This window comes from Sebastes umbrosus, chromosome 17 (genome assembly GCF_015220745.1).
Source record: "Sebastes umbrosus isolate fSebUmb1 chromosome 17, fSebUmb1.pri, whole genome shotgun sequence".
Taxonomy (NCBI): domain Eukaryota; kingdom Metazoa; phylum Chordata; class Actinopteri; order Perciformes; family Sebastidae; genus Sebastes; species Sebastes umbrosus.
Window position 1 is genome coordinate 30510231 of NC_051285.1, and position 9501 is coordinate 30519731.

Below are 9501 nucleotides of genomic sequence, written 5' to 3' on the forward strand. Positions count from 1 at the left end.
TCATCTACCCAGCTTACTCCTTATCACTTCCCAAAAATGCAATAAAAGCCATAAACCAAGCTAATTTCAGTTATATCTGGAAAAGGAAAACACACTATATTAAGAAAGGCACTATGGTTAAAGAATATGAGGAAGGTGGACTTAAGGCTATTGATATTGAATACATTAATGAGACTATTAAGATCATTTCTAAAACATGAAAAAAGGTTTTGGTTTCATATGCCCAGTGAAATTTTTTACTAAACTAGGAGGCATCGGCTTCCTTCTTAGATGCGACTATGACTTCACAAAACTCCCCGTCAAATGATCCTTGTTTCATCAACAGGTTTTACTTTATTGGAAAATGATATACAAGCATAATTATAGTCCCCATAAAACCCCAATACGGAATTGCCGGAATGTATTACTTAAAAATAAATCCATATTTTTACAAAATTGGTTAGAAAAGGAAAATGATCTGTGATGCATTTATTGGACAATACAGGAAACATTCTACCATTTGAGGACTTTTGTTCTAAACTCAGCCTCGTTGACAGAGGTCAGTATAACAATGTTGTCAAAGCAATCCCTCAAGCTGTAATTGTGATGGCATATCATTTATCTCAAGATAATGTAAACCCCAATCTCCCTTCACTTTTGGTGAATGGTCACAACCTCATTAACTTAAAACTACCTAACGTCACCTTTACTAAAGACTTATATCCGTTCTCTTCAAACAGAAATTCAATTCTAAAACATTTTCTCTAAAAAAGATGCTGAGAGTCTGAGATCGAAATTCTTTAAATGTCCTATTGCACCAAAAGTGAAGGAGGTTCACTTTAAGGTTCTCAGTGAAATATATATAATATCCCCCTCTGCTGAGTTCTTAAGAAACCGTTTTGGTTTTGATCACAATAACTGCTGGTTCTGTGATGAACACATTGAAACTACAGAACATCTATTTTATGAATGTATTTTGCTAATGCTCTCTGGGATGATTTGCATTTTTGGTTGTCCACTAAATTTGTATTTTTTTCTATTCTAACAAAGGAAAATGTTATATTTGGTACAATTGTGAAAGATCCCGTACATGAATGACCTGGCAATCAATAATCCATAATCATTCTTTTTATACATAAAAATAGATTCCTGAAATCAAGACCACATTTCTATGTTTTCCATCAGGAGCTGTGTCTTTACTTTTCATCTCTGAAACATATGAAGAAAAAGATGCTATGAAGCTTTCAATGTTAGTTGAGGACCTGAACCTTACAGAGAACCCCTAAAGCACTACTATCACTATTATCACTATTAGCACTATTATCACTATTAGCACTATTAACACTATTATCACTATTCCCTTATTTTTACTCTTATGCTCTGTATGCCTAGAACTAATCTGCAGAGGCACTTTGGGTTCAGAATATATGAATGAATAAAGACAAAGTGAAACCCAGGTCCAGGTGGAGGAGGTGGTGGAGTGTGGAGCAGAAGGAGTGGAGGAGTCTCAGTGTGTCTGCAGAGACTGTGCAGAAGGACAGATACACTGATGATACTCTGTCAGGTCCAGAGGAACACACAGGGATGATGGTGGTTAGAGATCATTTCCACCTACTCTTCCATCTGATGAGAGAAGAAGAAGACACCAGAAGTCATCAATCAGTGTTTACAGAGACTCCCTTCATCAGCTGTCAGTCAGCATCCAGTATAAAGAGCAGAGGGACTTCAGTCTGTGCAGCGTAGCCAGCTTCCTTTCAGCTCTCATGTTAACGTATTGGAGTGAACACACTGAGCTCAGAGCTCACAGACCAGAGGCCTGTACTACGAAGCCAGTCCAACACACCCAGGGTATCTTCTCCTTATCTGGTTTAACTAACCCCTCAACCAAGATCCCGCTAAGCGGTCCTACGACAGTTCTGATCAACTCGGTAAGTCAACCCAGGGTTTCTCAGTCTGGCTGTGAGCGCGTTCACATAGAAGGGGCGGGGTTTGTAGCACATGACCAATCAGAGACATGGACCAGTCTACGGTCAGCAGAGCGGCACACTTTACAAACGCATACTAGACAAGTTAAACACATAATCCAGACTAGAATTAACACAGTTTAAACTGCCAAATGCAGGAAGGACGCATACGAGATGAGGACTAAATCCACAGTCTTGTTGTGTGTAAAATGACCTGTAACGTTGATCTTAAACTAATCGGAGGCTTCAGCAGTCTGAGTTAGATGTGTTAGGGCTGGGTGACTTGGACAAAATCAAATATCACAATATTTCTTTGTGTAAATGACCAATAATAGAACAGCTAGAACAGTCTGGTAAGTTCAGAAAATGACATAACTTTACTGTAATTTAGCCTTTAAAACCAGGAAGAGACAACACTTATGCCATATCACGATATTACTAGGGCTGTCAATCCATTAAAATATTTAATCACGATTAATTACAAATGAATCACACATTTTTTATCTGTTCTGAATGAACTTTAAAGGGAGATCTGTCAAGTATTTAATCCTCTTATCAACATGGGAGTGGACAAATATGCTGCTTTATGCAAATGTATTTATATATTTATAATTGCAAATCAATGAACAACACAAATCAATGACAGATATTGATCCAGAACCCTCACAGGTACTGCATTTAGCATAAAACAATATGCTCCAATCATAACATGGCAAACTGCAGCCCAACAGGCAACAACAGCTGTCAGTGTGTCAGTGTGCTGACTTGACTATGACTTGCCCCAAACTGCATGTGATTATCATAAAGTGGGCATGTCTGTAAAGGGGAGACTCGTGGGTACCCATAGAACCCATTTACATTCACACATCTGGAGGTCAGAGGTCAAGGGACCCCTTTGGAAATAGACATGACAATTTTTCCTCTCCAACATTTAGTGTAAGTTTGGAGCGTTATTTAACCTCCTTCATGACTAGCTAGTCTGACATGGTTGGTACCGATGGATTCATCAGGTTTATAGTTTACTTTGACACCAGTAGTAGTAGTAGTAGTAGTAGTAGTAGTAGTAGTAGTAATAGTAGTAGTAGTAGTAGTAGTAGTAGTAGTAGTAGTAGTATGAAATGGTCAGTACCGATGGATTCATCAGGTTCTGTAGTTTCAGATGATACCAGTATCTTCACTCTAGCTTTTAAACTGAGCTGCTACAACCTAAAAATCACAAGTTGCGTTAATGCGTTAAAGTAATTAGTGGCGTTAAAACAAACTTGCGTTAACGGGTTATTATTGCGTTAACTCTGACAGCCCGACTAAATATGGAGTCTTTTTGGACAAGGAGATCAAACAGAGCGTTTCAGACAGAGGGTGTAAAGAGGTGCTGCAGCACAGCCGGGAGAAGAAAAGTAAAGTGATTTTTGAACATTAAAGCATGTTAACATGTTCTAGTAGAAACCTAAAATACAAGTATGAAGCTGAACATCAGCCTGATAGGTCCTCTTTAAAGGTCCCACATGTTCATACACAGACTGAACAGTAAACCGTCAGCTGTGATTACTGGACTTCAGCAGAGGTTCTGGTCTGTATAAAGACCACATGGTTACTAAATGTAACCATGGTTCTATGATGGTTCTATCTCTCAATGAGAGAACACACACTTTCTGATCAGATTTGATGGTACGACAGTTTGATGGATGAGGACCACTGTCTCTATACATGATGTGATGCTGTCAGCTGTAATCCAGCTTTATTTCCTGGAGACATGAACACAACAACAACATCTTCTTCACATCAACTCTAACACATGATCACAACAAGCTTCTGGCTGATCTGATTGGCTGACTGTTCTCTCTCTCTGTGTGTGTCACCGTTCTCCTCTCACAGCTTAACGGAGGAAACACATCACAACAATACTGCTGAAACCAGCATGGACCGACTCCGACCCTCTACTGACCTCAGAGTCTCCAGTCTACAGTGTGGACTCTTCACCAGATCAGACAGCTGCTTCACTCCTGAAGCCTTCAGGTTGTTGTCTCTCAGATCCAGCTCTCTCAGATGGGAGGGGTTGGACTTCAGAGCTGAGATCAGAGAAGCACAGCTGATCTCTGACAAACTGCAGCCCCACAATCTGAATAAAGAAAAAATGATGAAGATAAAAATCACTTTATAATCCATGTCATGTCATGTCAACACACATCAATACCAAGCTGCTGATCTCTCTAAAATCAAATTCCATACTTCTCCATACTGCGTAGGAACCCTGAATATTAGTTCAGAGGATCTTCTGTATCCAGATGTGACCATTTACCAACAATGACAAACATTCATTTACCTTAACAACTAACAGTGGACATTTTCTACACTTTCTTTAAGAAACACAAGTCTTTAGTGACTGCAGACTGAATTTAGTTCAAGAAACATGAAAATATGAAGAAAAGGACATTAACAACTTTATGGATGTAAGTTATGTTTGTACATAAATCAGGTTCAATTGTTAATTAAACATATAAGATCTATAACAGTAACAGAGAGTCAGTGAACTGACCCCAGAGTCTCCAGTCTACAGTGTGGACTCTCCAGAAAACCACACAGGAGCTTCACTCCTGAATCCTTCAGCTTGTTGTTATCCAGATTCAGCTCTCTCAGATGGGAGGGGTTGGACTTCAGAGCTGAGGCCAGAGAAGCACAGCTGATCTCTGACAAACTGCAGAAACTCAATCTGAATAAAGAATAAATGATGTAAGTTTAGAAGACAACGTTCCTGCTTGAAATCATTCAATGTTTAATAATGTGTTCAGAGCTGAAGAAGGTTTAGAACGTAGAAGTTTAGAAAATGTAAACTCCAAACACCTGAAGCCAACAGGATGCAGGTTAAAAACTGTCAAATACAAACAGTGAAACAGAGCTCTCATTAATATTAATGACAACGTGCTGCTACTTCAATAAGACGTAGTGACTTCACCTCTTAAACTCTGACAGCTCCACCAGTGGATCCATCTATACAAACTCATGTTGAGCAGCCAAACACAAATAAGAACCACAGAAACTGATTCAAGATTCAACTCAACATCTCAAAGTTTATAAAGACGTCAAATATGTCAGGATGGATTTTGGGGAAATGTGAACAAAAGATATTTAAGATAAGACATCTACAATATATATATTTTAGGAATAGTAGAGTCATAAAATCAAAGCATCTTCAGTTTAAACTCTTCAGTCAGTAAAAGCATCATATGGCATTATAACATTTATAGAAAAAAAACAAATAGTGAATATATTTATTATTGTCTGATAGCTGAAATAGAGATTATTTATTTATTCTTCATATTGATCTATTTTTATTATCATTTCTTGGAAAAAAGAAACATGATGGAAGTCAAGAGTTGTGATATATGAAGGTTTTAAATGTGTAGCTCAACATCACTATGTCCTAATCAATGATCTTTTCCCTAAAATGAATAGAGTGACTTTGTCATTGTGTTATTGTGGATCATCATAATGTCAGCCTTCTACAGACATCATCCAGATGTCACCACAACATTCATACAGCTGTTCATGTCAACACACATCAATAACAAGCTGCTGATCTCTGTCAAGTCTGGAATTAGAGGATCAATATTAAATCAGACTTGTTGGACTTCATTACTTCATTTATTACATGGCCTTCTTCTCACTGTATCTGGGAGCTTAGCAGGTTTATGTCATTTACAGGAAAGGTCCACATTTGTTCAAGTGTGTCTGTAAACAACAGCCACATGTCATATGTACATTAAAAGAGTTATTGGTGGCAGTAATCATTCCTCCTGTGAAGTGGTCCCTTCATAACACAACTACACTGTAAGAAATGACTTCAGAAGTTCAACTGAAACTAATATGAAGATTCAGCAGTCTGAGTCCGACAAATCAAAGTTACAGACTGTTTAGTACCAAATTCCCTCTTTGAGTTACTAATCCTCCTGCAGCTCAACAAGGAAACTGTCAAACACAACATACTGACTGGATACATACTAAGGCTGGGCAATATATCCATATTATATCGATATCGTGATACGAGACGAGATATCGTCTTAGATTTAGGATATCCTAATATCTAGGGTTGTCAAAGTTAATCGTTTTAACGCCAACATTTTCTTTAACGCATTAACGCAATCGATCTTCCAGAGGTTGTAGCGGCTCAGTTTTAAAGCTAGAGTGAAGATACTGGTATCATCTGAAACTACAGAACCTGATGAATCCATCAGTACCAACCAGGTCATACTACTACTACTACTACTACTACTACTACTACTGGTATCATAGTAAACTAGAGAACCTGATGAATCCATCGGTACCAACCATGTCAGACTAGCTTGTAGTGAAGGAAAACTGTCATGACCATTTCCAAAGGTGTCCCTTGACCTCTGACCTCCAGATCAGTGAATGTAAATGGGTTCTATGGGTACCCACGAGTCTCCCCTTTGGAGACATGCCCACTTTATGATCATCACATGCAGTTTGGGGCAAGTCATAGTCAAGTCAGCACACTGACACACTGACAGATGTTGTTGCCTGTTGGCTCTCCCTTTAAGGTACATTTTGGACGGATAAAAAATGTGTGATTAATTTGCAATTAATCGCGATTGAATATTATAATGGATCGACAGCCCTAGTAATAGCGTGATATGGCATAAGTATTGTCTCTTCCTGGTTTTAAAGGCTAAATTACAGTAAAGTGATGTCATTTTCTGAACTTACCAGACTGTTCTAGTTGTTCTATTATTGGTCATTTACACAAAAAAATATTGTGATATTTGATTTTGTCCAATTCACCCAGCCCTAATACATCTAACTCAGACTGCTGAAGCCTCCGATTAGTTTAAGATCAACGTTACAGGTCATTTTACACACAACAAGACTGTGGATTTAGTCCTCATCTCGTAACACTCAGGTTATACGGGGATTGCTTCACAGACAGAAGGAATGATGACAGACATCAATAACTCTTTGAATGTACATATGAACATGTGAGTATTGTATTCAGATAGATTGAAACAAATATGAACCTGCAAAGATGTTTCTGATGCAGAATATTTATTTGGTTTTTGCTTCAAATAATTAGACAATGCTGACATGAAAACAGAGCACAGTTAGATCTGCTGTCAAAAAGAACGTGGGAATAACTTAGAACCATAGAAACCTCTGATTAGATGGTGTCGTTCATAATCATCACTTATGTGCCTTTAAGTTGGTGCAATACGTGTTTGTTGAAGAGTGCTGCACCTTTAGACATGTTCAAATAGAGAGCTACAGGAATGAGTCCTAAAACCCAGAAATGAGTCAGCATTTTAGCACTTCCTGTTTCCTCGTCTGGAGGTCAATGGGTTTTTTAATGGGTTTTAGTTAGATGCCTGAAATAAGGTCTGTGGTTAAAGGTCCAGTGTGTAGGATCTGGTGGTATCTAGCGGTGAGGTGAGGAGATTACAACCAACTGAAGCCTCTCCTGTGTGCCAAGCGTGTTGGAGAGCTACGGTGGCCGACGTGAAAACGTGAATGTCCCTCTCTAGAGCCATCTGGAGCAGAGCCAGTGCAGAGAGAGTGTGTCTACAAACTACATAAGCTACAGTCAGTGAACTGACCTCAGAGTCTCCAGTCTACAGTTTGGACTCTCCAGTCCAGCAGAAAGCAGCTTCACTCCTGAATCCTTCAGGTTGTTGTGACTCAGGTCCAGCTCTCTCAGATGGGAGGGGTTGGACTTCAGAGCTGAGGCCACAACTTCACAGTGAGTATCTGAGAGTCCACAGCCAGAAAGTCTGTGATGACACAAAGATTACAAAATATGATATTATGAAAGAGGACAGTTTATATTTACTTCATGCATTTGATGACTAAACAGTTTGATATATACTTCTTTGATTAACATTTGCTCCTCACATCAGTGGTTCAGCTAATCTTATCTCACTGTTTGACATGAAACAATAATTCTCATCACTCTCTCTCAAACCTGCAGACTTTTAATCTTTGTTTTTCTTTAATCTTGCAGATGAAGAGAGAGAACATGTAGTTACATTGAGGCTTCCATAATGTCCAGTCTGTCAGTGAGATCTGATCCCAGGTCTGTCTCCACAAAGTTAGCATGAGGCCTTCTTGATTAGAAAAGCATTTTTAAAACTCAGTGAATAAGTAATAATAATACAGTTGATAAAGATGACCTCTCTTTGCTAGCTACCTGCTGCTGTCAGGTTCACGTCCATAAATGGGAAAATTCAGTGACTGCTGCCAAACGGTAGAGAAATGAAACAAATCGCATAATAATATTAGACCTGTACATAATTAAACATTCATATAATTAGATATATTATTCATCAGACGGCTGTTATTGGTGGAAGCTGTGTATTTCCTGTTACTACTCTTCTCTACAGCAACAAGAGAGAGAAACACCTGAGTTTCCTTCTGTGAGTAACAGAATAAAAGGAAAGACTTAAAAACACGATGATGGAACACAACTTGACTTCATGAGCAATAAAATGCACCATTGCTCGATTCAACACAGTCAGGGGTTTTACAACGACAGTCTTTGTCTCGTATGACCAGTAGTTTACGGTGGCTAATGCTAGAGTTGGGTTGATTTTCGGTTTAGCCGCTCCTGTCCGGTGTACGAGCTTGAACCGGTTTGATTTTATGCTAACCGGCAGAACCGACATTTGTCATTATGACACGTTCTGGCAAATTAAAAAGTATCCGACATCAACAACCTGTGCCGACAGAGTCACAGTGCTAAATCCAGCCTGTATTTGCAATATGACAACGTGATTAACGTAATATTATGATGTTATGTTGGTGTATAAACAAGAAGAGGTTTGTTTACTAGGAAGTTCATGTGTTTTTTGGGGTGATGAGACGAGACATGGCAGAGCTGGTCTCAAAGAAAACTAAAACTGCAGCAACATGGCAACAGTTTGGATTTGAAGCCAACGAAAGAGATGAGCCCAAAAACACACGAGGTAAGGTGTAATGTGGTGCAAGGCCTATTGAAAGCAAACCCCAGCACCAGGACTCTGATCCCAGGACCGCCCCGACTCCCCAATCTGAATAAAGAACAAATGATGAAGATAAAAATCACTTTATAATCCATGCCATGTCAACACACATCAATACCAAGCTGCTGATCTCTCTAAAATCAAATTCCATACTTCTCCATACTGCGTAGGAACCCTGAATATTAGTTCAGAGGATCTTCTGTATCCAGATGTGACCATTTACCAACAATGATAAACATTAATTTACTTTAACAACTAACAGTGGACATTTTTCTACACTTTCTTTAAGAAACACAAGTCTTTAGTGACTGCAGACTGAATTTAGTTCAAGAAACATGAAAATATGAAGAAAAGGACATTAACAACTTTATGGATGTAAGTTATGTTTGTACATAATCAGGTTCAATTGTTAATTAAACATATAAGATCTATAACAGTAACAGAGAGTCAGTGAACTGACCTCAGAGTCTCCAGGTCTACAGTGGGGACTCTCCAGAAAACCACACAGGAGCTTCACTCCTGAATCCTTCAGGTTGTTGTTACTCAGATCC

General features: G+C 38.7%; 1 long non-coding RNA gene across 1 annotated transcript; it reads right to left on the reverse strand.

Annotated features, from left to right (window-relative positions):
* Window positions 1–307: 307 nt before the first annotated feature.
* On the reverse strand, window positions 308–9425 carry LOC119476167. Its single transcript, XR_005203954.1, has 3 exons — window positions 9411–9425; window positions 4060–4062; window positions 308–1590 (listed from the first exon to the last, which is right to left on the reverse strand). It is a non-coding gene; the product is annotated as an uncharacterized LOC119476167 (long non-coding RNA).
* Between the last annotated feature and the right edge of the window lie 76 nt (window positions 9426–9501).